The sequence below is a fragment of the Herpailurus yagouaroundi genome, unplaced genomic scaffold (genome assembly GCF_014898765.1).
Source record: "Herpailurus yagouaroundi ecotype Mexico unplaced genomic scaffold, PumYag 203, whole genome shotgun sequence".
In the NCBI taxonomy this organism is placed as follows: domain Eukaryota; kingdom Metazoa; phylum Chordata; class Mammalia; order Carnivora; family Felidae; genus Herpailurus; species Herpailurus yagouaroundi.
In genome coordinates, this window is record NW_024412434.1 from 25,083,319 (window position 1) to 25,110,288 (window position 26,970).

Below are 26,970 nucleotides of genomic sequence, written 5' to 3' on the forward strand. Positions count from 1 at the left end.
TGCATATTTCAAGGCAACCACAGCAAATGTGTCATTTGGAACCTATTAGAGTTGCAGCATGTAAACAGTGAGCCATGTAAAAGGTGCTTAATCATTATGTGGTTATTATATTTAAAAAAGCTCACTTGATAACAGAACTTTTACAACAGCGTCCTATCTCCTGCTGAGTCTCTCATTATGTCCATCCAATTTTCATCCGGCTGTTAATTATGAGTTTAAGAATCAAAGCTCTACATGGCATACCTTGTATAAAATCCTTTATCTTTGCAACTCCTGCTGAACCTAAAACAATGCTGGACACAAAATTATCATGACTTGCTGGCAGAACAATCAGTAAAGAGTTTAGATACCATTCCATAGAGAATTGTAAGCTGTTAATTTTATTGAATAGATTATTTATAAATTAGAGCTAGTACGCCTTTAAAAATTATTAAGTATGATAATTAACAAGGTAAACATGGAAGCAATCTTGGATGTCGCTAATGGCTACAGGGCTGGTGAGAAAAGGCCAGCTCAGGAAGACAGTGTGAAGGACAGCTAGAAGGACCAAAGCTTTGGTCCAGGATGTCAGGACTCACCTGGGAGTTAAGGAGAAGGAAGAGTTTGAAACAACGCTACAGTGGTGATGGTAGGGACTATAAAGTGTGACTATTTTCTTTTTCTTTTACAGATTATGAAAGCTGAAGGGCAAAGTGCTTAGATAAAAATAGATCATTTCATTTTAGATTTGTGGAATATTATTCCATTCTTGCTTAGGAACTCTAATTCAACCCATTAACTGAACAAAGGATGCCCTTATTTAGGCTGATGAACATAGGATGCCAGGAGAGTCTTTTACAACTATATGAAGGAAATCATATTTTCTGCAATTCTAAGACTTTAGAGACCATCAAAAATAGACAAAAGCACTTGACATTCATATAAATAAATACATATTTAAACTACTGGCTGTTAAATAAACGTTATCAATCTATGCATTTGACAATGTATCTTATTTTAATGATGATAGGTTGTTGCTCACCAAACTATAGTTTATTTTCAGATTTATATGTCTTATTATGTAAAATATGTTTAGAATTCTACCTAGCATATTAAGGGCTCAATAAAGTATAGCTATGTATAAATTCACTCAGTAAATATGTATTGAACAACTATAGGTGAGTAAATGTAATAAGTACCCAGTATGTCGTAGCTACAGATGAATTAAACATTCTCCTTTAAAAAAATCTTTTCTTTCCTTTTTCCTTTTCCCCCTTCCTCCATCTGACTTAATGTGACTCTGACCCGAACTGTTCTTCTGGGGTTTGCATCTTCTTCCCTACTTGGCTGGACCCTTCTTCCCCAGACATCTGTAGAACTACTCCCTACCCCATTCTTCAAGTGTGATTAGCTGTCACTGTCAGGGAGAGGGCTTCTCTATCCACTTATAAATACAGCAATACATTTCTTCCACTAGCACCCAGCACTCTGATTCTTCTATTTTGTTCTACATTTTATTGTCATAACATGTTCACCACCTGAATTATTGCATATATTTTTACTTACTTATTTTGTTTATGGACCCCACCCCCTTCCCACCTATGGAGCATGGATTTTGTCTTCCGCAGTTGATGTTGTTTGCCTGGCACTCAACATCCAAACACTCAATCATTACCTGTTGAATGAATGAATAAAGGAGAAGAAAAAGAATGACAACCATCTATTAACTGTTGTGGTTTGTCAGGCAGCAATGCTAAGCACTTTGTATACCTGTTTCACTAATGCTCACAATAACCCTATGAGAAAGACTTTATTATGGCCACCTTAAAATCTGGAGAAATGACAGTTACAACTCCCTAAAACACAGGGAGAGTCCCTCTTTGTCTCTGGTGAGGAGGAAGGAATAAATTCCAATAGAGAATGAGTTCTTAGTAAAAACTCAAACCCTGAGAACTCCACAATTTGTACCGGTTTGATTTCAATGCAAAGCGACCTGTGCCACAGTCCCTTGGGAGGCTTTTGTGCTGGAGTCCACACAGGCTCCCCTGATGTGATTTGGCTTGAATTATGTACTTGTTAGTCAATTGGAACTTTTACATTTCATCTGGTGCTTGGCCATGTAAATAGCCCTGTCTTTACTGGACACAAGATTATGTACTAGCCTGACTGCCCTTTTAAATTACACATTACAAAATCAATGAGGGTACACTGTCTGAATGAAAAAAAAAATTCTAAGCAAAAGCTTTAGGTTCTTTCTGGGTAGTGAGTTGGGAAGGGGACTTGATGTTTGGAGCTACCAGATTGCATAGGCTGTGTTTTTATTTCTCCCTACACTGTTGTGACATATTGATGAATCACCCCAGAATGGCAAATAGTGGGTCTGATATGAATATCCCAGCTTTCCCTATTACTATAAAAACATCCATTAAAATATGTCAAAAGCTATCAATGATAGGGAAGTTAAGCAAAAGTGGGAGGGTAAAAGAATGGAAAAAATAGACAACTAAAATCTGTCTCATAATTGAAATCAAGATAAATTATAGACATAGTATGCCTCTCTTGTAAATTACATGCATACTGAATTGGAGTTTCTTTGTCCGTGTGAGAATGACAGAGGGCAGCTCTTCCTCTATAGGGTCTGAATATTTAACTTTGTAATGTTGGATGAAAGATATCTGGTTAAAGAGATAAATAATAACATTATTTATACACATCCACTCTAATGAAAAGACCCTCATGGCATATCCTGTGTCTCCCAATAGGTATGACCAAACAGCTCCTTGGAATTCTTTGTATGGTTGAAGAAGTATTGGATTAGGAGTCAGTGGTAGCATTGGCACCGTGATCTAATTTCCTTACAGTGTGTCCTTGACATCATATATGTGCACACATATACACATAAATCTGTATACATGTGTACATACTTACCTAATGCATATATACATGCATATACATACTTACACATGTACTGTGAATGGGGAGTCTATACACTGTTATTTCTGATTCTAAAACATCATTGTACACTAAAATACATTTATTTTTCTTGATTCTGGAATGTAGGAATTAATTCTTTTAGGACACCTGGGTGGCTCAGTCCGTTGAGTGTCCAACTTTTGATTTCAGATCAGGTCGTGATCTCATGGCTCATGGGATCGACCCCACATTGGGCTCTGTGCTGAGCATGGGGCCTGCTTGGGATTCTCTTTTTTTCTCTCTCTCTCTCCTTCTGCTCCTCTCCCCTGTTTGCTCCTGAGTAAGTGGGTTATACAATCTGTGAATTTCACTTTATGGTTAGTAAATACACTTACAAAAGAGTTTGTATAAAGGGAGCATTGGGAAGAATAGGGTTGATAATCACCATTCTGGAATATTCTCTGTTCATCTGCCTATCACAATATTTTCCTTCTATTCTTTCTTCCAACTTTCAAGACAAACGTAAATCACCACAATTAGAAATCCTGCTATCATCTAAAATCTCCAAGTCAACGTGTGTAAATCTAAAGGCAGGACCTCATCCTTCAACAAACTGTAGCTGTAACCTGCCTGTTTCTTTCATTCTTCTAGACTCAGACTACTTGCTACATCTTTGCTATGTCCCTTTTCCCATTTGAGTTTTATCCCTGAGTACCTAATAGCAGTTGTGATTGAGATCCTCTGTGTGTCCTATCTTTTGTGCCAGTAAAGATGGTATAGATGATGATAGAGCTCACGGACACTGGCTGGGAGTCATGAAGGACAGAAGGAATAGTCCATTAGACAGTGCAGAGCTATTCATGCTGAAAGGACATCGCAGAAACTGGTAGGACAGCCATTACAAAAGTAAAGAACCAATGTTACAGGGGCACCTGGGTGGCTCAGTCAGTTAAGTGACCATCAACTCTTGATTTCTGCTCAGGTTATGATCTCATGGTTCATGAGTTGAAGACCCATGTGAGGTTCTATGCTGATGTTGTGGAGCCTGAATGGGATCCTCTGTCTTCCTCTCTCTTTGCCCCTCCTTCTTTCTTTCTCTCTCTCTCTCTCGCTCTCGCTCTCGCTCTCGCTCTCTCGCTCTCTTGCTCTCAAAAATAAATAAATAAACTTAAGAAAAAAACATTTAAAAAAGAACCAACATTACAATAACTCTCAGACAACAGGTCCTGAAGTCCCACAGATTTCTTCGAAACACATTGTACACTTAGACTAGAGCAAATGTCTCTGTTTTTGTTCTTTTTGCCCACCTTCCCACTACACATTTGTTCTATGTAATAGCATCCCTGGAGTTCTGGGTGCATGGCCCACCCTGGATGGGTATGCCTCCCTTTTGACCTTAGAGTTTAACCCATTTTAAATCAAACCAAAAACTGTGGTGTAGCTGACATCAATGCCAGCTGAGAGGCTAACCCAGTTTTCTCAAGATATGTTCTTATCATGCCATCTACTCTGAATGATAATCCTCAACTTTCATTTCTTATAAATACATTTTTGGCCTGGTTTCTGAGGCCATCAGAAATCTTGTGCATCTGTAGGTCTATCTAACTGACCTATCATTTACTTTTCATTCCATTTCACTCTTACTGCTTCTGACTTGCTACAATTATTTCTAGTTCCAAGTCTCTGGTCTCATATATTTTTTTCCATAGTGCATGCCCTTCCTTCTCTCCAACTATCCCCAAAGTACTTTTATCAAGGGCCTAGCTTGAGTCCCACCTGCCCTTAGCAGTTTCCCCTGCAGCTGTGTACTCAGCACACTGATTTCCCCTTTTCCCACAAATTCCTTTGGCACATGCTGAAACTGTTACTTGAACTACTAAATTAACTATTTATTCTATGTGAGGCTTAATTAATGCATTCAGCACTGGAAGGCTTTATAATTTTTTTTTCATGCTCTTTTAGTTGGCACAGAGCTGGTATTCAGTTAGTTAACTGAATAAATTGGGTTAAATAAATCAGTTGAATAAATAAATCATGGCTAAAATGAATAATTTTTTTTCAAGGTTTATTTATTTTTAGAGAGAGAGAGAGCATGAGCAGGGGAGGAGCAGAGAGAAAGGGGAATAGAGGCTCTGAAGCAGGGTCTGCACTAACAGCTGGGAGCCCAAGGTGGAGTCTGAACTCATGAAACACGAGATCATGACCTGAGCCAAAGTCTGATGCCAGCAGACTGAGCCACCCCGGTGCCCCTGAGGGGTTCAAAATGTTTGAAACTCTGGGGAAGTGAAGGTCAGGAAATCCTTTACTAGCTTTAAGGGAATCAGAGAACTGCAACAATTAGGGAAAATCAGTAATCAACTGCCTTTAGCACTGAAGTGTGTGACTGCAACAGAATGCCAGGAAACCACTGGCTGGCCTTCATATCTTTCATATGCAAAACTCAGGTATCTGCCATGAAGACTCTTGCTTCTCTTCCAAAACTTGGACACGGGGCTCTTACTGGTGGAATCTAAATTGGAATATGGCTACTACAAAATTCTGGAACATGCAGCCTCCAGCCAGCTTCCAGCCTCTGTTAGCAGAGAAGAATATTCAAAGGGAATGGAGATGAATGTTGGTTTCCAATGTGTGTGTGTGTGTGTGTGTGTGTGTGTGTGTGTGTGTGTGTGAGTGCGTATGGGCCACAGCAGTCAACCCTAAGCATCTGCAGGTAGAAGATTCCACAGAAGAAAAAAATAAAACCATTTACCCTGAAACCAGTCAGAAATGCTCAGGAAATTGAAAACTTGAAATGTAAATGGAGTGAGTTGGGAAGCTAAAGAGAAAGAAAGTGTGTAAGTAGAGATGCAAAAATGAGACAACGATTTACTATAGTAAAAAATTATAAATATGTAAGTGGTATACTATAGGAAGAAATCAGGAATGTGTGACAAAATATTTTTCCATAAAAAGAGGAAGCTGATAATTACTAAATATTGAACATGTACATATCAATATACCTATTACTTAGAAATCTGACAGTTTATTTTTCACACACACACACAAAAACCCTGTTAAAGAATTAAAAGATTTTGTATCTGGGGAGCAAAAAGATGGTATAGGAAGGCGGAAAGAAGAGAATAATGTTTTTTTTTTTTCCAATACAATCTTTGGGGGCTCAATGGCATTTTAGCTTTTATTTAATGTTACATTTGCATGTACTACTTTGATAAAATAAAAATAAATTAGAAATGAGAAAAGCAGTGAAATGAGAAGTCAAAATCATATCAAAACATAGAAAAAATAACCAGTGATTAAATTTAGGAAGTTTAAGAGGGAAAGAATTAGGAACACATTATTTAAGGAAATTTCAGATAAACAGAAAGTAACTTGTCAGGAAAGAGCAAGGATAAGCCCAAGCGTCTGAGGATGGCAGGCTCTCAACATTTACCCTTTCAGGATCTAATCTACTCCATCAGAACTTTACTGAGAGTCAGGTACTGGGGCGCAGGGTCAATTAATTATCTGCAGTAGAATGCGGTTTTAGGAAGCTCATGTTCTATAGCCCTCACAGAGATTCTGTAGTAAGATTTTCCAAATCATTCACATGTTAGCAAACAGTAAACGTAATCATTTTTTTTTTGTCCTAAGTCATTATTCATTTATAAAAGGATAGCATTTACTCTGACTTGGGATATATACTCTGCCATGTTCAATATTTAAAAGTTACAGCCAAAGGGGATATTTCTTCTAGCTTGTGGGGTGATTCACCTTACCAGAAAAAGAAGTCTAAATATTTATTCAATGTCAGTTAGGTATAATCCTTCAACAGATTTCCAATGCTCCTGGGGTAGAGGCTCTAAAACCTAGAGTGGCCTCAAATCCTAGGTAATCTGGCCTCTACCTTTCTTGGCTACCCCATGCCACCCTGTCTTTCCTTCCAAGGCAGCAAAGCTCATTTTCACCTCACAAGCTTTTGATTGTACAGTTTCTTATTCTGAGTTACTGCTTATCTTTTTTGTCTAACTAATTTTTACATATCCCTTAAGAAAAATTAAGTTAAATTCCTTAAAAAAAAGTCAGGGAAGACTTTTCCTGACCAACTTTCTCATCCCACACCAGACCAGATCAGGCCTCTTGATACTATGTCTTTTTTCTTCAATCACCTGACATACCTTATCATAATACATTTCTATCAGTATTTAATTAAGATCTCCCAGGCCAACCCACTACAACACATTGACAATACTGTATCTGCTTTGTTTCACCACTGTACCCAGAGAATCTAGCACCAGACGTGGGATATAGTAGGTATTCAGTAATATTTTTAAAAATGAGTGAATAAATGAAAATATAGTTGTAAGGTTGAAAACTGTTGAATAAGACATGCCTGAGCAAATAAGTTTAATAAATATTCCATTACTTGAAAGTTGTTATTGTTCTTAAGGTATGAGTTTGATTTAAAGAGAAAAGACTCATAGAGCTGTAAGATTCAAAAGAAATTCTTTTTTTTTCCTTTTCTTATAAGAGATAATATCTGATCATCATATTCAAGACACAAAACTAACCATTTGAAATACAGTTGCACTTTTGAAATAAAGTACTTTTTAGTAATGTAGTTAGTGTCCTTTATGGTCTAATCTAGACCAAATTTCAAGAAAGTAATGATGAGATTTCAATTAAGGCACTCTAAAAATTACAATAGAAAGTAAAAGCAAATTATTTTACTAAAATCTCAGTGCAAAGTTGCAATTGATGGTGGATATCTAAATGACACTTCTTCTCATAAAATAAAATCCAAAATCTCTTAGTTGTTGATTCTGAAAATGCACAGCAATTTGTCAAACACAGTGGTCTGACAATGACTCAAATAAAATGGGTTCATGACACTGTGCATAAGGTGCTCAATCATCATTATTATGAACTTTTACATTAGTTTTATTTTCTTAAAATGATACACTGTTAAATGCTATAGAGCAAGAAAGGCAAGGGGAGAAAGAAAATGGAAAAATTTTGTGAAGAAATGCATCCTTTATGTTTCTTGATGTATCTGGATATTTAATTTATTCATCCATGATTTTTTTTTTAATGCTGAATATGTGCCAGGGAATATACGACTCCCTGGGCTTTTGTTGTTTCTTTCTGTCCCTACATTCTACCAACTTAAAGTACTCATAATATCATCACCCTCTGCTACTTAACTGAGAGCATATTGTGTAATTAATAAGAAATAACCTTTTTAATAGAAAAGCCTTAGTTGAAATGTCAACTGTAAACATTTGGTCAGTTCTACCCAAATTTAGTTTTCTCATTACTAAAACAATTCTAAGATTATTTACCTTACAGGCATTTTGTGTGTGTGTGTAGATTAAATAATACATTAAAAAGTGCTAAACACATAGTAAAGGGAAAAGTTTGGAAAAACTATGAGATTACAGTGGTACTTCGAATTTGAAAAGTAGAAATCAGAATCAGTTAAACTCTTCCAGCCCCCCTGAGTGGCATAATTTTTTAACATCTTTTTTCAATGTTTAAACTTAAAGATTTCTTCAGAGGGGCAGATATAATAACATCATTTAAATTCAATAATAAAGCCAAGAACATCTGCATTTTTGTTCTACAAACAGTACCTTATTTCAATGAATGATACACATTGTACCTAAGTTTTCCGACTTCCATGAATGCTGTTTTGAAAGCTGTTTTAAAGCTGTGGTCAATAACAGAAGAAATGGTTTGTCACCAGCTGTGTTCAATACCTACAGGCCATTAAAATTCTCCTGATAAAATTCTCCTTTGGTATATAAGGTAATACATTTGTCAGACAGACGGATATAGATAGAATTTATAGATTTCTAAGGAAGCAAACAGGGAACATGTATAAATATAGATCTTGGCAGAAAGAAGACTATGCAAGAACCAATAAGCATACGTATTTCTAACAGACTCTTGTAATATTCTGATGCCTTCCTGATCACATTCAATTTGACAAGGGCTTTTAGCTTTTAGAGTTAATGTTTCCCAATGACTTCTAAAATTAATATCAACATAGGGGAAGACAAAGACATAATAAATAGCATCTGTTTCACAAAGCTGCTTGGTGGATGAAAACTTGAAAAAAAAAACTGGAGACTATATAAATGTGCTCACACACACACGTGCGTACCAATTTTAGGGCTAGATAAATCCACCAGTCTGTTTTCAGCTCAGGCACGATTCAAGAGGGAAAAGTTGTAATATCTGTCATTTGTTAAAGTTTATTTTAGAAACTGATAATTGCTTGGGTGTAAATGTGTAAATACAGTTGTGAGATAACCAGTCAAATCAATTAAAAAACTGAAACCTGACTGGAGTGAGAGAGGACCCCAAGATATAATCAGGATATATTTGCATAGAAAGAGTAATGTGCAGATGAAGCATGTAAAACAAAAACAATTTTTTTGAACTGTTTTTCATTATCTTGAAATATCAGATGTACTGGGAATTTTAAGGCCTCAGTTATATGAATAATTGCTTTGAATTTTTTACACTGTGTATGTATTTGTGAGACATACACCTACAAGAATCTAAAACTATTCCTTGCACTATCGATTAAAAAAAAAGGCAAAGTAGAGGGAAGCATCTAAAGTCAATCTTTTCCACTTCTATTTGTGTTAGAATGAAAATCTACTAGGTATGGCTTTACCACCATCACTTATCATTATAACTCAGCACCACTGTCCCAACATCCTCCTAATATCATGAAAGAAAGAGAAAGTAAAAGGAAGGAAAGAAGGAAGGAAGGAAGGAAGGAAGGAAGGAAGGAAGGAAGGAAAGGAAGGAAGGAAGAGGGAAGGAAGGAAGGAAGGGGAAACAATGGATCAGTGAAGCTGACTTCCTTGGAAGTAGAGCTGCTTGGCAATCACAAAATACTTTTTTTTTTTTTTAACGTTTATTTATTTTTGAGACAGAGAGAGACAGAGCATGAACAGGGGAGGGGCAGAGAGAGAGGGAGACACAGAATCGGAAGCAGGCTCCAGGCTCTGAGCCATCAGCCCAGAGCCCGACGAGGGGCTTGAACTCACGGACTGCAAGATCGTGACCTGAGCTGAAGTCGGACGCTTAACCGACTGAGCCACCCAGACGCCCCCACAAAATACTCTTAAGAGTTAATTATTATTTTAATTAATCTAATATCTATTAAATGTTAAGAGCATTTTGGTTTGTTTTTGATATTTCAATAATTGGGAGGAATTTCTGGATATTGACTTTCTGATTGCTGAATTCTCCTCTATCTTTACTGTATTTTCAACTCCAATAATAATGTGAATATTATTATTTAATATAGAATGTTGGAATTATTTGTTTTGTATAAACTCAGACAAAACTTAGAAATATTTTACAGTGTGCCTGGGTGGCTCAGCTGGTTAAACACTGGCTTCTTGATCATGGCTCAGGTCATGATCTCACAATTTGTGAGATCAAGCCACATGGGATTTTTTCTCTCCCTCTCTCTCTACCCTTCCCACCCTCTCTTTCTCTGAATAAATAAACTTTAAAAAAATATTACAGCTGTTATTGCAAAGAAAATTAAATGTGGGATTTTAAAAATTAGCAATGAAGGCAAATTTTAGTATTACAGAGCCTGAAACGTCCTGGGAAGAGTCTCAAAAATCATTACATTGTCTTAAGAGAGTAATTCATCAAAAGTGTCCAATCTAAAGAAAAAATGGAGTTTCTTTATCCTTTGGTAAAACCTCTAGCATTTCATGATCCTACTGGGAAATTATTTTTTTCAAAATGCTTTATATAAAAAGAGAAAAAAACAATAGGTGCTTGTGTTTCTTGCTTTAATTAATTGCTTTAGGGGCATCTGGGTGGCTCAGTTGGTAAGCATCTGACTCTTAGTGTCAGCTCAGGTCATGACCTTGCTGTTTGTGAGATCAAGCTCCATGCTGGGTTCTGCCCTAACAGCATGGAGCCTGCTTGGGATTCTCTCTCTCCCTATCTCTCTGCCCCTCTCCTGCTTGTGCATGCGCTCTCTCTCTCTCTCTCTCTCTCTCTCTCTCTCTAAGATAAATAAATAAACTTAAAAAAAAGTTTAATAATTGTTTTAATGCACATATAAATGCTCATTTAAAAAAGACTAGATGATTGAAATTAAAAGTAAAGTATGTTCAGATGTTGCATTTTTAGAATTTCAATATTTTTTATTTATATCAATATTCAAACTCAACAAAACCCAAATCAAAACAATTATCATGTAATGTTAGAAACACAACATGACCTAGCTTTACAATTAAAGAGACATTTTATTTCCAAACCAGATGGAGTCACAGGTCAAAATTCACCTTTCCACCAGAGACAAAGAAGGACAAAAAGACAAAATATAAGGAAAACAATTTTAAAGAAACTGGAAATCAGGCAAGAGAAGACAATTATTTCTGAGAGATTAGAAACAAATGAAATGATCTCTTGCATTTCTCAATTTATTGCCAAGGGATAATTTCCAGGCCATGACATATCTGGGAACTATGATGTTCCCAGACGTTTCCTTGAGGTGAGATAAAGCTAAAATTCTTATTAGGAAGGACAGCTAAAATTTGCAGGACAGAGTAGGAGAGCTGCACACAGAGGAGAAACTCAACATCTGCAGAGGATCCCCCTAAATTCTTTGGCTGAATGCTGATCAGTGAATGGATGTGAGAACATGAACTGTGACTGGGAATAGTACCATTAAAAGGATGATAGGAAATAATCCCTATGGCTCAAACTGGTTGAGAATAGTTCCTTTTCCTACCACCAAGAGTGAGAAACCTCATAATTCACAGCGTATCACATGGAACACTCAGAAAAGCTTTACCTCAGTAGTGGGATAAAGTTAACGTTAGAAAAACACTCTCTGGCCCCACATAACAAACATGAAAAAGCAAGACCTGAAAGGATCAATTTACTAGCAAGTTAACTGAATCACATTTTTTTTTATTTTTAAATTGTTTTTAATGGTTCTTTGTTTGTTTATTTGAGAGAGAGAGAGAGACAGACAGACAGACAGACAGACAGAGAGAATGTGAGCAGGAGAGGGGAAGAGAGAGGAGACACAGAATCCGCAGCAGGCTCTAGGCTCTGAGCTGTCAGCACAGAGTTCAACACAGGGCTCGAACTCACAAACTGTGAGATCATGACCTAAGCCAAAGCCAGCCACTTAACCAACTGAGCCGCCCAGGTGCCCGACTGAATCACATTTTGATACCATAAACCAAGAGCATTTATAGGAATGAAAAAATACCTAGCATATAATGAATAAAATATAATTAAAAAATTATTAGATATGCAAAGAAGCTAACAACTATTTTTCATAATTTATAAAAATGGCAGTCCATAAAAACCAACTCAGAAATGACACAGATAACATACTAAGTAGATAAGAATATAAAAAAAAATTAGTTATTATAACCATATTTAATATGGTCAAGCCCAGAAGATTTAGAATGTTATATAGAAGTCTGAACAATACTGGGGGGTGGGGGAAGAAGACTCAAACTTGACTTCTAGAGATGAAAATTACAATGTAAGAAATCAAATGTGCAAGAGTTAACATTGTGCATTACAGAAGATTACAGATAAAGCAATAAAAAACTACAAATGTTCTCATTTTCTCATAGAAAAAAAAGACAAAAAATCTCCAGAACAGCACGATTCTTAAAACAACCTCAACCAGTTTAATTAGAATCTGTGAAAGAAAACAGACACCAAGAAAAGTATTTTAAGAAATAATGCCCCAAATTTCCAAATTTAATTAAAAAAAAAAAAAAAAAAGAACCCACAGCTTCAAAAACTCAATGAATCAAAAAACAAATATGAGAATAACAGCAGATTTCTTATCAGAAACAATGCATGTCAAATGACAGTGGAACAACAAATTTAAAGTACTGAAATGATTAAAGCAATGACAAAATAGCTAGATTTCTAAATAAAATTAAAATAGTTTTCAGAAATAAAAGCATAATTAATGTCTTTTAGGCACAGAAGTGTTGAAATAATTCAACAGCAACAGAGATACACCATATGAAAGGTTAAAGGTAGAAAGAAAATTATAAGATAAAAATACATATCAATACAAAGGAATGAAAAGCAGCAGAACTGACCATTACCTTGGTAAATATACAAGGCTATATTTATTATTATTTAATCTGTTTAAGAGAGATTGGACCAAGAGAATAAGAAGACAAGCCACAGGCTAAAAAATAAAATAAATAAATGGGGACAAGATCTAAACAGACACTTCTCCAAAGATAAAGAATGACAAATAACCATATGGAAAGATGATCCATATTATATATCATAGGGAATTACAAATTAAAACAACAATGAGATACTACTATACATCTATTAGAATGGTTAAAATCTAGAACACTGACAACACCAAATTCTGGCAAGGATGTAGAGCATCAGGAACTTTCATCCATTCCTATTGTAATGCAAAATCGTACAACCACTTTGGAAGACCATCTGGCAATTTCTTACAAAATTAAACCTTCCTTTTATCATATGATCCAGCAATCACTCTTCTTGGTATTTACCCAAATGAGTTGAAAATTTATGTCCACACAAAAACCTGCCCATGGATGTTTATAGCTGTTTTATTTACAGCTGCCAAAATTTGGAAACCATCAGAATGTCCTTCAGTAATTGAATGGATATATAAACTGTGGTATAAGCAGACCAGTGAATATTATTCTTTGCTACAAAGAAGTGGACTACCAAACTATGAAAAGACATGAAGAAAACCTAAATGTGTATTTCTAGGTGAAAAAAGCCAAGCTGAAAAGGCTGCACACTATATAGGATTTCAGCTATATGGCATTGTGAAAAAGATATAATTATGGAGACAGTAAAAAGATCAGTGGTGTCCAAATGGTAATGGGAGGGAATAATGAATAAGCCGAACACAGAAGATTTTTAGAACAGTGGAACTATTCTGGATGATACTACAATGTGGATGCCTGTCACCATATATTCATTAAAATCCATAGAATGTATAAAACCCACAAAATGTACAGCCCTAAGCTAAACTATAAGCTGTGGGTGATAATGATATGTCATTGTAGGTTCATTGATTATAAGCATGTTGATAGTGGGGGTGGCTACATATGTGCAGAAGCAGGGGATATATATGGGACTCTCTCAGCTCTCTAGTTGATTTTGCTGTGCACTTAAAAATTACCCTAAAAACAACTATTAACAATCAGAGAGATTGAGAGATTGTTTAATGAGAGATTGTTAATGAGAGATTGTTTAAGGCAAAAATAATAATTGTCTGATATATATGTATAAGTAAGTCTATGGTAAGACTAGTTCAAAGAATGGGAGGACAAAAAGAGAAGTATATTATCATAGGATTGTTATATGTGAAAGGATTATTCACTTCAATACAGAATGTGATGAGTAAATGATATAAAATACAAATCCAAAAAAATAACTACTAAAATAAATAGTTATAGCCAATATAGGAACAAAGCAAATAAAAGCAATTATAAGAGATGCTCAGTTAAAACAAGGCCAAAAAGGAGGGTGTAGGAGTGCTGACAGCATTTACTCCACCTTTGGCCCTCCATCTTGTCCATGCCCATGCAATGACCTCCCTCAGGGCTATGCATTACAGGCCCCATGGAGGTTAATGTATGCCCTGACTGGAATGTGAGAAAGCTTGTGATTTCCCCTAAAGTGGCACATAGAAAGTGTCACTTTACATATCTAGTAGAGATGATGAGTGCCCACATGATGCCACTTTGGGTAACTATCCTGTGACCTCACCACCATGCCCCTCACTCTATAAAAGCTGGGGATTAAGGTCAGGACTGGGCAGAGAATGGCTGTGTACTGGCTAGACTGTCCATCCTCCTGATTCCTCCTGTCAGTTAAGTGACTCTGAATAAAACTCTGTAATGGTATAGAACTGCTTACTTCATTCTTTGGTCTTAAACTGCCTTCTCAGTTTGGAGGATAGTTTACAGACCCTCCTTCATTCTTGCAACAGAGGAAAAATGAAGGAAATTTTAAAAATAAATCTAACTTTTTCAACAGTCATAATAAGTGTTATTATCTGTACATCCCAAATTAAAATGAAGAAATGATCATTTGTCTAAAAAGGCAAGGCCTTATTAAAAACTGACCTAAATATAAGCACACAAATATGTTAAAAATTAAAGAGTAAGAAAAATATACCACTAAGGAAACAGTAAGGAAAACACTAAGGAAAAGAAAACTCCATTAATATCAGAGAAAGTAGGTTTCAGAGTAAATATTACTGAGGATAAATATGGCCATACAATATGATAAAGGAGTCAATACATCTAGAGGATACAACAATTCTAAATAATTATGAACCTGATAACACAGCTTCACAAGTCATAACGTGAAAATGGATAGAAACTGCAAGGAGGAAATAGACAAATCTATAACTATACTGAGGAATTTTAATAACTGACTCTCAATTACTGATAGAATAAATATACAAGACATAAGTAAGACTATAAACAGCTTGAACAATACTCAACAAGTTGACATAGTGATATTTTCAGACTATTCCATCCCAAAACAACAGAATCTACAGACACAAGAATCTATGTACTTTTTAAAATGCATATGGAATATTTACTAAAAACAAAAGAGTCTGGTCCATAAGACCAGTCTCAGTAAACATAAAAGTACTCAAATCACATAAAATATGTCATCTGTCCACAATGAATTTAAATTAGAAATAAATAACAGGGAAAAAAACAAATATGAAATGTTTGGAAGCTAAATAACATGTTTCTAAATAACTTAGAAGTTAAAAAAATAAAAATGGAAATTAGAAAATATTTTGAAGTGAAAGAAAAACAAAACAGATATAATTAAAAACAAAAAAGATTCAAAGCAATATCCTCGGCTTCTACCTGAAGACAAGTTTTAGAACCAATTATATCCCAAATAAGGAGAAGGAAATTGTACATATCAGGGTAGATGTCAATTAAAAAGAAAACAGAAAAACAGACAAAAATTTAATGAAATCATAAGCTGGTTCTTTGATGAAATCGCATAAAAATAATCAACTTCTATTTGGGAAACACGGAAGGAATAGGCAACCATCTGTATTAGGAGTGAGGGTAGTGACATCATTAAATGTTATAAAACAAAAAAGATAATTCTAAAATATTATGAAGAACTCCATGGTAATAACTTTGACAACATAAATGAAATGGAAAAATGCCTTGAAAGTCTTAAAGTACAAAAGCTCAATCAAGAAGAAACAGACATCCACAATAGTCCTGTGTGTATTAAAGGAGTTGAATTTATAGCTCCATTATTTGCTGCTTTACCTTACATTTTTATGTTATGGAGATGGCCTCTTTCCATAAAGCTGATGAACCAACCTCTGCTAGCTTCAAACTTTTCTTCTGCAGCTTCCTCACTTCTCTCAGCCTTCATAGAATTGAAGAGAGTCAGGGCCTTGTTCTGGATGAGGCTTTGGCTTAAAGGAACGTTATGACTGGTTTGATCTTCTATCCAGACCACTCAGACTTTCTCCATATTAATAAGAACTGTTCTGCTTTTTTATCACTTGTGTATTCACTGGAGCAGCACCTTTAATTCCTTAAAGAACTTTTCTTTTGCATTCACAACTTGGCTAATTGGTACAAATGCCAAGCTTTTGGCCTGTCTTGGCTTTCAACATGCCTACCTCACTAAGCTTAGTTATTTCTAGCCTTTTTTTTTTTCTTAATGTTTAATTTTGAGAAAGATATCGAGGGAGAGAGGGAGAAAGGGGTGGGGGAAAGAGAGAGAGAGAGAGAGAGAGAGAGAGAGAGCGAGCAGGGGAGGGGCAGAGAGAGAGGGAAACACAGAATCTGAAGCAGGCTCCAGGCTCTGAGCTGTCAGCACAGAGTCCAATGTGGGGCTCAAACCCACGAACTGGGAGATCATGACCAGAGCCAAAGTCAGACACTTAACCAACTGAGCTACCCAGGCGTCCCTCTAGATTTTGACTTAAAGTGAGAGACCTGTAAGTCTTCCTTTTACTTGAACACTTAGAAGCCATTGTAGGATTATTAATTGGCCTAATTTTGATAGTGTTGTGTCTCAGGGGATAGTGAGGCCTGAGGAGAGTAAGGGGGAGGGGGAAGTTAACCGTCAGAGCACACATTATTATTAGGGTCACTGTCTTATATGGGCATAGTTCATGGTGCCCCCACCCACCCAGAAATTACAGTAGTAACATGAAAGATCACTGACTAGCATAAAAAATATAATAATGATTTTTTTTTTAAGTCTGAAATACTGTGCAAATTTCCAAAATGTGACACAGATACATGAAGTGAACAAATGCTGTTGGAAAAATGGTGCCGACTGCCTTGCACAATGCAGGGTTACCACAGACCTTCAATCTGTAAAATAGACAATATCTGTGATGAACAATAAAATGAAGCACAATAAGACAAGGTACCTACTTCCGCATCATTCACGGATTTGATAGTATTAACTTGCCAACAGAGTAGGTAAGACTACATCGCTGGAACTAGAGGTCAATCATGAGCTATGTTTTGTATAGTCGGTACCAAGAGTTAGACTAAGATGGAAAGAACTGGAAGATACTGAATGTGTAAGTGGGAACGGATCAGGAAATTGATTGGGTATATACCTATGCATTTGGCATTTCCAAGTACTTTGTTAGTTTGTCACGGAAAATTTAAAAGCAATAAAGAATCTAATTCATGCCTCCCAGTGTTAGAATAGGCAGTTAGGATTTACCAGGATGCCTGGGGACCAACAAAGAGGGGGTGGGGGGGGTAGTTAAACCCCTTATCAGCCAGGGCAAACCAGATAGGCCTGAGACAAAGAAGCTTGGAGACCCTGACCAAATAAGGTAGAAAAAGCATGAAACCCTGCTCCAAAGAAATCCCCTCCCCAAATAATAAATATTCCGCCACTTAGTTAACAACTGCCAATAATAGATAGAGACCCAAATGCTGGGCACAGCTCCCCCTGGAGCACTCCCTGTCTCAGATCTTGAGGGATGTTCTCTCTCTCTTTCATAAACTCTTTACTTGCCCTGCTCAACTACTGTCTAGTCCATTCTTGAATTCTTTTCTTCCAGGAGACTAAGATCCTCTAACCATGTTTCTGGCACAGGCTGGGTGGGGGAATTAGGGCCTACTGGACTTCCCATTCTGCCTGACAACACAAGAAACCAATCATTCTGAGCAGTTAGAACTAAAATGTGCAACACACATTGAGAAAATTAAGGGCCAACTATGTGACAAGAATGATTTGTACATGACTTTCAAAAAGGGTAGAGAAATCCAAATCATAGAAAATGTAAGCATAAAACAGAAGGGATGATTTGTTAGATGAAAAGTGAATTCAGCTAAGTTTGAAATTTGAGTAGTATTTATACAAATAAGAATTGGGAGGAAATAGTACAGAAAACTCAGAAAATTAGGAGGACAGAGAGAAAATAGAATAGACCCTGCTGGTTAAAATTGAGTTGGAATATTGAGAAAGGATAGACAATACATCTAAAAAGGGGACTTGGGACAGGTTTCAAGTCGCTGATGTCCTCCCAATATCTTGTGCAAGGTGTCTAGCTGGAATGTACATAACATCCCGGGGAGTTGAAAAGCTGGAAGTCAGAAGATTATCTCAGGGGCTACAACAGGAATTCGGTTAGGAAAGCACTGATGAAGGCCTGGTCTTTCAGTGGTACTAACTGCAGATTCCCCCAAAAGACCATCAACATAAACTGCTGATACAGCTAAGTTTATTACTGACTGTTGCATAAGGGACCATTTCCTCCATAAGATTCTTAGTTACTTTTTAAAGGGGAGAAGAAATAGGCAGCATATTAATGAAGTTCTGGTTGGGGGCAGGCATCTAGAAAAGGGGGGAGGTCTATTAGTGGTCTGGGAAGCTGCTGACAAGGTTTGAGTATAGTTAATGACCTAATAGTGTGGAACTGATTAACAAAGCCAGTTGAGGGTTTTAAAGAAGTCTTTGGTTATCTTAGCTGAAAAATCGATTGGCCTGAGGGTTTCTCAAAGTCCTCTATTGTTTCAATAAATGGATTTGGGGTAGGTTTCAGAAACAAAGTTATCTGCAATCCTTTATCTACCTGGGTAAGTGTTTCCTGAAATCCTTATTATTATGTCTTTATTAGATATTAATACATGCGGTTGGATAGTATATTATGGTAATGTTGACAGTAAACTACATACATAAGATAGCTGTGGCTCTCAGGAGTGGCAATAGTTGAGTAAAGGAAAGGATTACCTAAGAAACAGTAAGATCTAGCCACCAATTATACATAGGGTAAAGTGAAAAGGACAAATTAGGACCATCTGGGGGTTGATATTTTTAAAACATTGACCAAATTTTGATATTAGAATTAAAGGTAAAAAAAAAAGTTTACAATAAGCATCGAGGACAGAAACTGTTGACATAATATCTTTCTAACTTTAGGTAATTATTAACCACTCAGAATTCAATGTACATTCACTAATATCATTACAAGGCATGACAGTCACTTCAAATCATTTTGGAAACAATGTAGGTATATATAATGAAATAAAAATAAATTAACTGTGATGCATTAAAATTTAGTTTAATAATATAGGTTATATGTTCATTGTAAGTGTTTGTAGCAAAATCTCTCTTTTTTGAAAGTCTGGTGACTTTTCCTATACTAATTCATAAGGGTCTGGTTTTGTATTAAATTATCTGTACATATGAGTTTTACCCCCCTGCATTGTGTATTCCTTGTGGGCATCAAAGAAAAACTGTACTGGACAGAATTAAACAGGCAAGGAAGACCTTACTCAAGAGTAGTGTGCTAAGGGATTGAGATTGAATGCAACTCTGCTAGGACAAAGGCAGGCAGGTTTTTAAGCACTGGGAAAAGTGGAAAGGGTTCACTGGACAATGTCACGGAGGAAGTTGGTCGACATGAGCAAGCTATCTGTGTTTGGTAATTGTCCCTTATCTGTCTAAAGCTTAGGCAATCTGAGGGGAACACTAAGTTCCTCTTAGTGGCTGAAATATTTGTATGCATCATGCACTTACCTCCTTTGCAAAGACCAATGCCTTGTGCATAATTAAACATTTCCTAAAACTACAAAATATTAAAAATGAAAAGATCTTGCAGCATATCCAATCTGATCTCTCCATTTATATATTCATATAAACATATTCATATATATGTTACAATTTGCTGTAAATAAACTATTACATGTATATTACAAATGCTAGATATGACAATTTCTAAACAATGCCTCTGTGTTAAGAAAAGTCTGTTTTAGATATTTAAGAATATTTTTAAAAATCAGAACATAGGCTTTGATCCTACTGGATTTTCCTTAGATCTTGAAAGGCTTAGTAGTTGCTAAAAGTTTAAATCAGCTTGACAGATAAACATCTTCAAGGGTCTGGCTCATCTCACTGCTATTCCCAAGCTTGCTGCACTTTATAACACAAAAATTCGTTCTTCTTTCTTAAATTCTGTCTTCTTTCCGAAATGATATTTTCAGTTGGTTACATCTAAGACAAATCAATCTATCCCTTTTAAGAATGGAAACACCGCAACGAGTCTTTGAAAAAAGGAATATATAACTTCCCTGGTTTCTTTTCCCAACTGGCATTACCTCCTCCCATCAGCGAATTCTACCCATTCCAAAGTCTTGCCGTAAGTGTGCGTTGGGGGTATAGTGGGGAACACAGCTGCCTTCCAAAGTCTTGCCACATGAACCTAACAACTGTATATGGAAAATTGTTTCCAAATCTATATAAGCCCTGCTTGACTATTTTATCAAGTATTTTTTAATGTGAAAAGGTAGGTCAATATTATTTTAAAGACCTATTTTATTAAAGCCTTAAAGAAAAACTCCGCCCTTAAGATTTACATAAAAAATGAATCATGCAAAGGAACTCAAGTTTGCAATATTTGTAACACAAAGATTTCTGTCAAAAAAACAGTTGGAAATAACATGCTGTTTGCAATGTAATTGTTACTATTCACTATAGCAGAAAAGGCAAATGCAGAGAACTAAAAGGCTGACAGCCTAGTCATTTAAAACTACAGGTTGTCTCAGGAATGACAATGGTTTTGAAATTCAGCTCAACCCATGCCGAGAAGTTGCTCCCTCTAGATATTAGAGAATATTTAACACTTTAGTTGAAACTGTTTCTCTTTATTTTTTCCTCAGAACATATCAACTAACCAAGGAAATCTTAGCCCTTTTTTTAAAAAAAAATTTTTTTTTCAACGTTTTTTATTTATTTTTGGGACAGAGAGAGACAGAGCATGAACGGGGGAGGGGCAGAGAGAGAGGGAGACACAGAATCGGAAACAGGCTCCAGGCTCTGTGCCATCAGCCCAGAGCCTGACGCGGGGCTCAAACTCACGGACTGCGAGATCGTGACCTGGCTGAAGTCGGACGCTTAAACGACTGCGCCATCCAGGCGCCCCTCTTAGCCCTTTTTTAAAAAGGTAAATGAAATATTAAAATGGGCACTGGTCTTCTCTGCTGTTTCTGGAATCTGAATTTTTAATGAGGACACTTGTTTAAATGTGGATGATCAATAGAGCTGTAAAACCCACAATTTGTTTCTTCTTCTAGGGAAAAAAGCATTAATATACTGAGTATAATTTTTAATAGACCCACATGTTTGCTTAACTTTTTTTTTTTCTGCTTTTATTCTTAAAGCAATTTCGGTTCCTATTCTGAAGGTGGAACTGTCCTCATCAGGACGTCTCACCTGAGTGATTCTTGTGCTTCTGTGTGTCCTTCTGGGTACCCTGCTTGTCCCTGACAATGACTCTTTTCCTGACCAACCTATAGTCAGGCTCTGCGGAGCCCCCTTCTCCAAGAGGCCTTGACCTTTAACCCCCTCCCCCCAGCCTTGCTTGGCCTGCACAGTAACAAGAATATTAGTAAGTCATTCTAGGGAGACTCACTGATATCTGATCTGATCACCTTCGACATGTAATTGAATATGCCCCAGGTGATGTCTTTACCACGGCCTGCCTTCACAAGAATCCCATTAGGTCGGGTTGGCAAGAATCCCTCCACCCCTTGATCTCTCTCCTCTTAGTGATTTCCCATTGACCCCCACTGACAGACCCCCTCACCATAAATGCCCACTTGAGCGTATTTCTATATTGACATCTCCTTTCCCCAATTGTAATAGTTTCTTATTGAAATTTGTTTTTACCACTTTAACTATGGTTTGCCTGGTTTTCTGTAGCAACCCCAATGGTAGCCTTACCTTGAGTAAATTGAGCTTCTTAGGAGGCCCTCAGTTGTGTTGCAGCTGCCACAAGGGTCTTCTCAGACAAGAAGGTCCAAGTGGTTGGCCAGTTAGTCTTTAGCTCCTGTGTTTATGATTCTGCAGGCGTCTGACTGCACACAAGGAAAAGACTGAGGTGTAATAGTCCACTCTCTGTGGAACACTCCTCCTTCTGGGGCCCTTTTTCTTTCCAAGCCTTTGAGCTCACAGCTACTCAATGACCAGAGAGATTAAGCCTACTGACTCCTTCCCTTTGCCTCCCACCCCCACAATTTATATTAGCCCGAATTTAAAGGTATTTTAGACATCATCCAATCCATCCATCCAGTCTACCACCATTTTACAAACGAGGCAACTGAAACTCAAGACTTTGTACTTGTACTCAGTGGCAGATTTAAGATTAGAAATTGACACCTTTTAAGTTCAATTTAGGGTTCTTTCTACTACAATACATTGCCTCATAAAATTGACATTTTCTAATGGCTTATACTCTTTTTCGTTTTGTTGGTCTTTTATCCCTTGTCAATAGGCTGAATGGTCTTCAACAACATTTCTCATGAGAAAACGTATCCCTTTCTCAGTGAAACTAAAATAGGATCTATGATGTCAGACATAAGTGAGTGAGTTCAATAGTGGTTCTCCTACTTCTACATGATCGCTTACCCAATTTTACATGTGTTAAAGACAGATGGGAGATATCAATAGATAATATTAATCACAAGTTATAAATGCGATATTGTAATATCCTGCATGAGTTGTTATACAAATGTTTGGATTAGTTGTTTGTATTTTAAATTTAAGACCTCATCAAAATACCTATAAAACAAAATTATAAAGAAAATCACCAGACTCTGAAGATAAAAGAGCCTGACTTATACAGTTTATGTTGGTTGATTGCTCCTAGGACAATCTCGGGCAAGTGTGATTGGATTTGCAAATGTCAGAGTTCAAAATGAATAGACCATGGTATTTACAATGTCTGTTATACAAGAAAGCTGAGCATACTAGCTATCAAGTCAAAGACAATGCAAGCTGGACTTTATTCTTGTTTTCTCTACACACACAGCAGTTTATATGGTACTGGATTTTGGTCCGTTAGTAACAGGGGGTATTTTCAGATTTTGTAGTGACATTGTATTATATGATGAAACTCTTGTTACATTCTTTTTTCTTTTTTCCAAGAAAATCTCATTTTTAAATAATATTCAAAATGATTAGCATTGTTTTACAGATTATAAATGTCTACTACTCTGAGGAATATATTTAAAAAGTAAAGTTTCTCTTATTGCAAGCACTGTTATTTCTTCTTTCTTGCTTGCTTTTCTTTTCTTTTTTTGGTATACATCTTCTTGCCTTCAGCTAGTAATCCTCTTTTGAAATACCATGGAAACAAGCAAATATGCCTCATTAAACTTTCCTTGCAGGAGAAAAATTGAAAGAATTTTTAAATTGTAGAGTAGATAAAAATAAAACACATTTATTTTAAGGGTGATTAGATCGTCCTTTTAAATTCTTTAAAGAAAGGTACCAGAGTTGGCAGGGAAAAAAACAGACCATGTGTTTTCAAATTTGTGAAATTGTGACAATTTTAAAGAATGGACGATTTATTCTTTTGCTTGGATAAATACAGAAAATAATCACTCTCAATTATATTTCATATTTAGTACTAAGTGACATTTCAGATATATTGTGAAAGTAAAGTAGCCATTTCTGATAATGCACACATATAATTATGAGTGACATTAAAGAACTTCTCTATTAACAAGCTGTATTTGCACACTGCCTTTTAAGAAAAACTGCCTTATTTACTCTTGTTCTACAGTATTCCATGAGTTAGGCAATGGGTATATTTCTTTGACAGATGAGACCAGAAACAGCTGGGTGGTGAGTTTTTTCATAAAGTGAGTGAAACTCTCAGGGAGGTAGAGGCGATCAAATTCTTGAATCTTTCATTGGTCGAATAATAAAAGAAAACTCTTTTGCCTAAAGGACATTAGCTGTCCCTCACAGTTGAAACTAAAATTGACAAGTTCATTTCATATTAAGGGTTGACCCTTTCACACAGCTTGGAACTTGGGAATGAAAGAAAATATTAGCTTTTAGTAGTCTTAATTTATTCCCCCCACTATCAGAATAAGCCTAATGAATGGATCTGAGGTTGCAGGAACATCACCATTGCTCATAATCTCCCTCTCTTTTTTCTGCCAACTTGTATTGTATACTCTTAACTAAGGCAGTGACTATTAGGGACCTGTCTTGAATTAAACATCTAATCCTTGAAAAAGTGAATGATGTTTTTAATGGCACACTGTGAAGTGAAAGGAATTATTGATTTTTGTTGAGTTAGTATTTTGTACATTGAAATCCACTTTAACAACACGAATCAATATATCTCTTTCATCTCACTGTTGTGGATTTTTTTTTCTCAACTATGGATGTAAATTCATTTAGCAACATGTTAATTTCCTATCTGTCTGGACTGAAAGGTTTCTATCTTAGTGATGTATTAATTGAGGCACCTAAAAGGTATACCGAAACCTCTGACAGATTAAGCAAACCCAAGTGTGTTAAGCTATTACAGGACAGGCCCAAAATGCGATCTGTGTGCAGCAATCCAACCTCTACAGCTAGACAAGGTGGTTATGCTTCAGCAACTGGTGGCTATTTCCTGGTAGTTGCAGATGTGATTTTTGTTCTGTTTCTTATAAAAAGGGCATGAGGGTGTAGGGAGTAACCAGTCCTTTTGCTTGGTTATGAAATTCCTGTAAGGACTAAGGGCAGGCTGCCCCAAGATGGACCATTTTGGTATCAAGATCATTTTGAGTTAAAAAGCAATCAAAACCCAACGGATTCAGGAAAAGCTCCTCCCCAACAACTGCCTAAAAATAATTTAGATAGAGGGCCTGCTCCAGGAAGAATTATCACCTTAGATTAGCCACATTATGATAGGAACCAGGTGGCTGGATAGAGAGGAGCCCAAAACGGCCACTTTGATCAAAGTCCTCTCTTTGTCCCATGGTTTCTTGAGTGGCCCAGTAAACATTTGTTCACTAAAACATTAACTCTTTTTCATTTTGCTGTGATTTGCATTTCTTCCCTTTGAAGTCCCAGGCTTCTACTCCCTTCTCCTTAGCTCAGAATGACGTATATACCTCATTTTCCCTGTCAAATTTCCATGTCTGTGTGGATTCCCTGTGTGTATGCTATTAAATTTGACTTTCTCCTCTTCATCTGTCTCATGTCAATTTGATTCTTAGTCCAGCGAGAAGGACCTAGAAGGAGACAGGAAATTCTTGCTCCCCAACATTCCTTATTAAATGACAATACGACACTATGAATAATTATATTAGATATAGTGCATGTGTTATTATGCATGAATACTTTTCTCCACTGATGATCAAATTTACATCGCTTTCCTTTCTTCATAAATTCAGAAATAGATTTCACTTCTTTTCAAGTATAGATGATATGAGGAAAAAAATGTTCTGATTCTGCTTGTCATTTATTTTAAACTTGCAGGACATTTTCATCCTCAATTTTACAATCTAATGCCCAAGGGAGAACATCTATATTTTTAAAATTGTTGTGCTTGACACTGAAGTTTTACCTTATAAATTTACTTACTTTCTTTTGTTTTGACATTTGTAAATGTAACAAGAGGCAGAGACATTAGCAGCCTACCAGGATTTCCAGAAGAGGGGAAAAAACATCTTTACAACACCTATGTGCAAGGAAATGTGCCTTTATGTGGACTTCAAGTGGGAAGTTAGATGCTAAATAACATCCTATACTAATTTCAACATGGCATCATTTGAATAATTAACATAAGTTTTACAGAGTTGTTCAGATTCTTTCATTGGTATTTTACTTTCTACAATTTATTCACTGAAACACACTCCCATGCACATGCTGCATGGAGAGTTCAATTCATTTTTATTATATTTACTGACTTTAACAAAAAAAAAAATAAATCTGTTTACTCCATTTTGATTCTGAATCTCAAACATTACAACAAATTCAATGGGAAAAGAAGTGTGAGGAACTAAGAAAGTTCAGAGAGAGATGGTGAGGATCAGGAAAGGTTTTATGAAGACAGTGGTGCCCTAGCTAAGTATGGAAGCAACTAGCCAGGCAAATAGGAAGAGAAACTCACAGAGAACAGAGTGATTCACTTAGTGGAGGGAAACGGATACAAGGCAAGAAGGCATAAAGAAGCATAAGCTGGCAGAGGACGCTGGTTGGGGACTGGTTTCATATGATCCGACAGGACTCACAGGGAAGACCAGGGAAGCAATAGCAAGGACCTTGGATTCAGAGTATGGCTTCTTCCTATAAGTCTCATTCACCACATTTCTATCTGCCAAACACTCATATTTTAGCAATTGGCTATAGGGTCCTATCTTCTGCAGTTCTCTAAAGTCCCTCCTCTGAGATCCTGCCTTTTTTTGTTCAGACTTCCAGCATAACATGGTAGAAAAAGAAAGTCATCCAGAATATATCGAATCTGAGCTGTTTTGGATTAAATTCTTTGCCACTGCGATCTTCTCATGTCTGTATGTATGGAACTATTTCACTCTTTAACACTGCTTCATAGCATTCCATAGCATGGATTCATTTCCACAAAACTTCATTTATTTTCCATTTTTTTGCAGATGTTTATTTGTGACGTGATGCTTTTTCTTGTTCTTGAATTTCCTTAGTAATCAGTTAGGATAAAAATTCTTTTTGACATTTTTGTTATGTCTTCTGTTCTTTGCCTTCATATGTATACTTTATTTTTTTTTTTATTTAAAAAAAATT

At 36.3% G+C, this 26,970-nt stretch overlaps 1 long non-coding RNA gene across 1 annotated transcript in view; it reads right to left on the reverse strand.

Moving 5' to 3' along the window:
* LOC121014836 (uncharacterized) overlaps positions 1 to 26,970 on the reverse strand; it is a 587,966-nt gene that overhangs the window by 254,245 nt on the left and 306,751 nt on the right. The window contains exon 3 of the long non-coding RNA XR_005783457.1: positions 22,150 to 22,283. This is a non-coding gene — a long non-coding RNA (uncharacterized LOC121014836). The remainder of the gene's footprint in view (positions 1 to 22,149; positions 22,284 to 26,970) is intronic.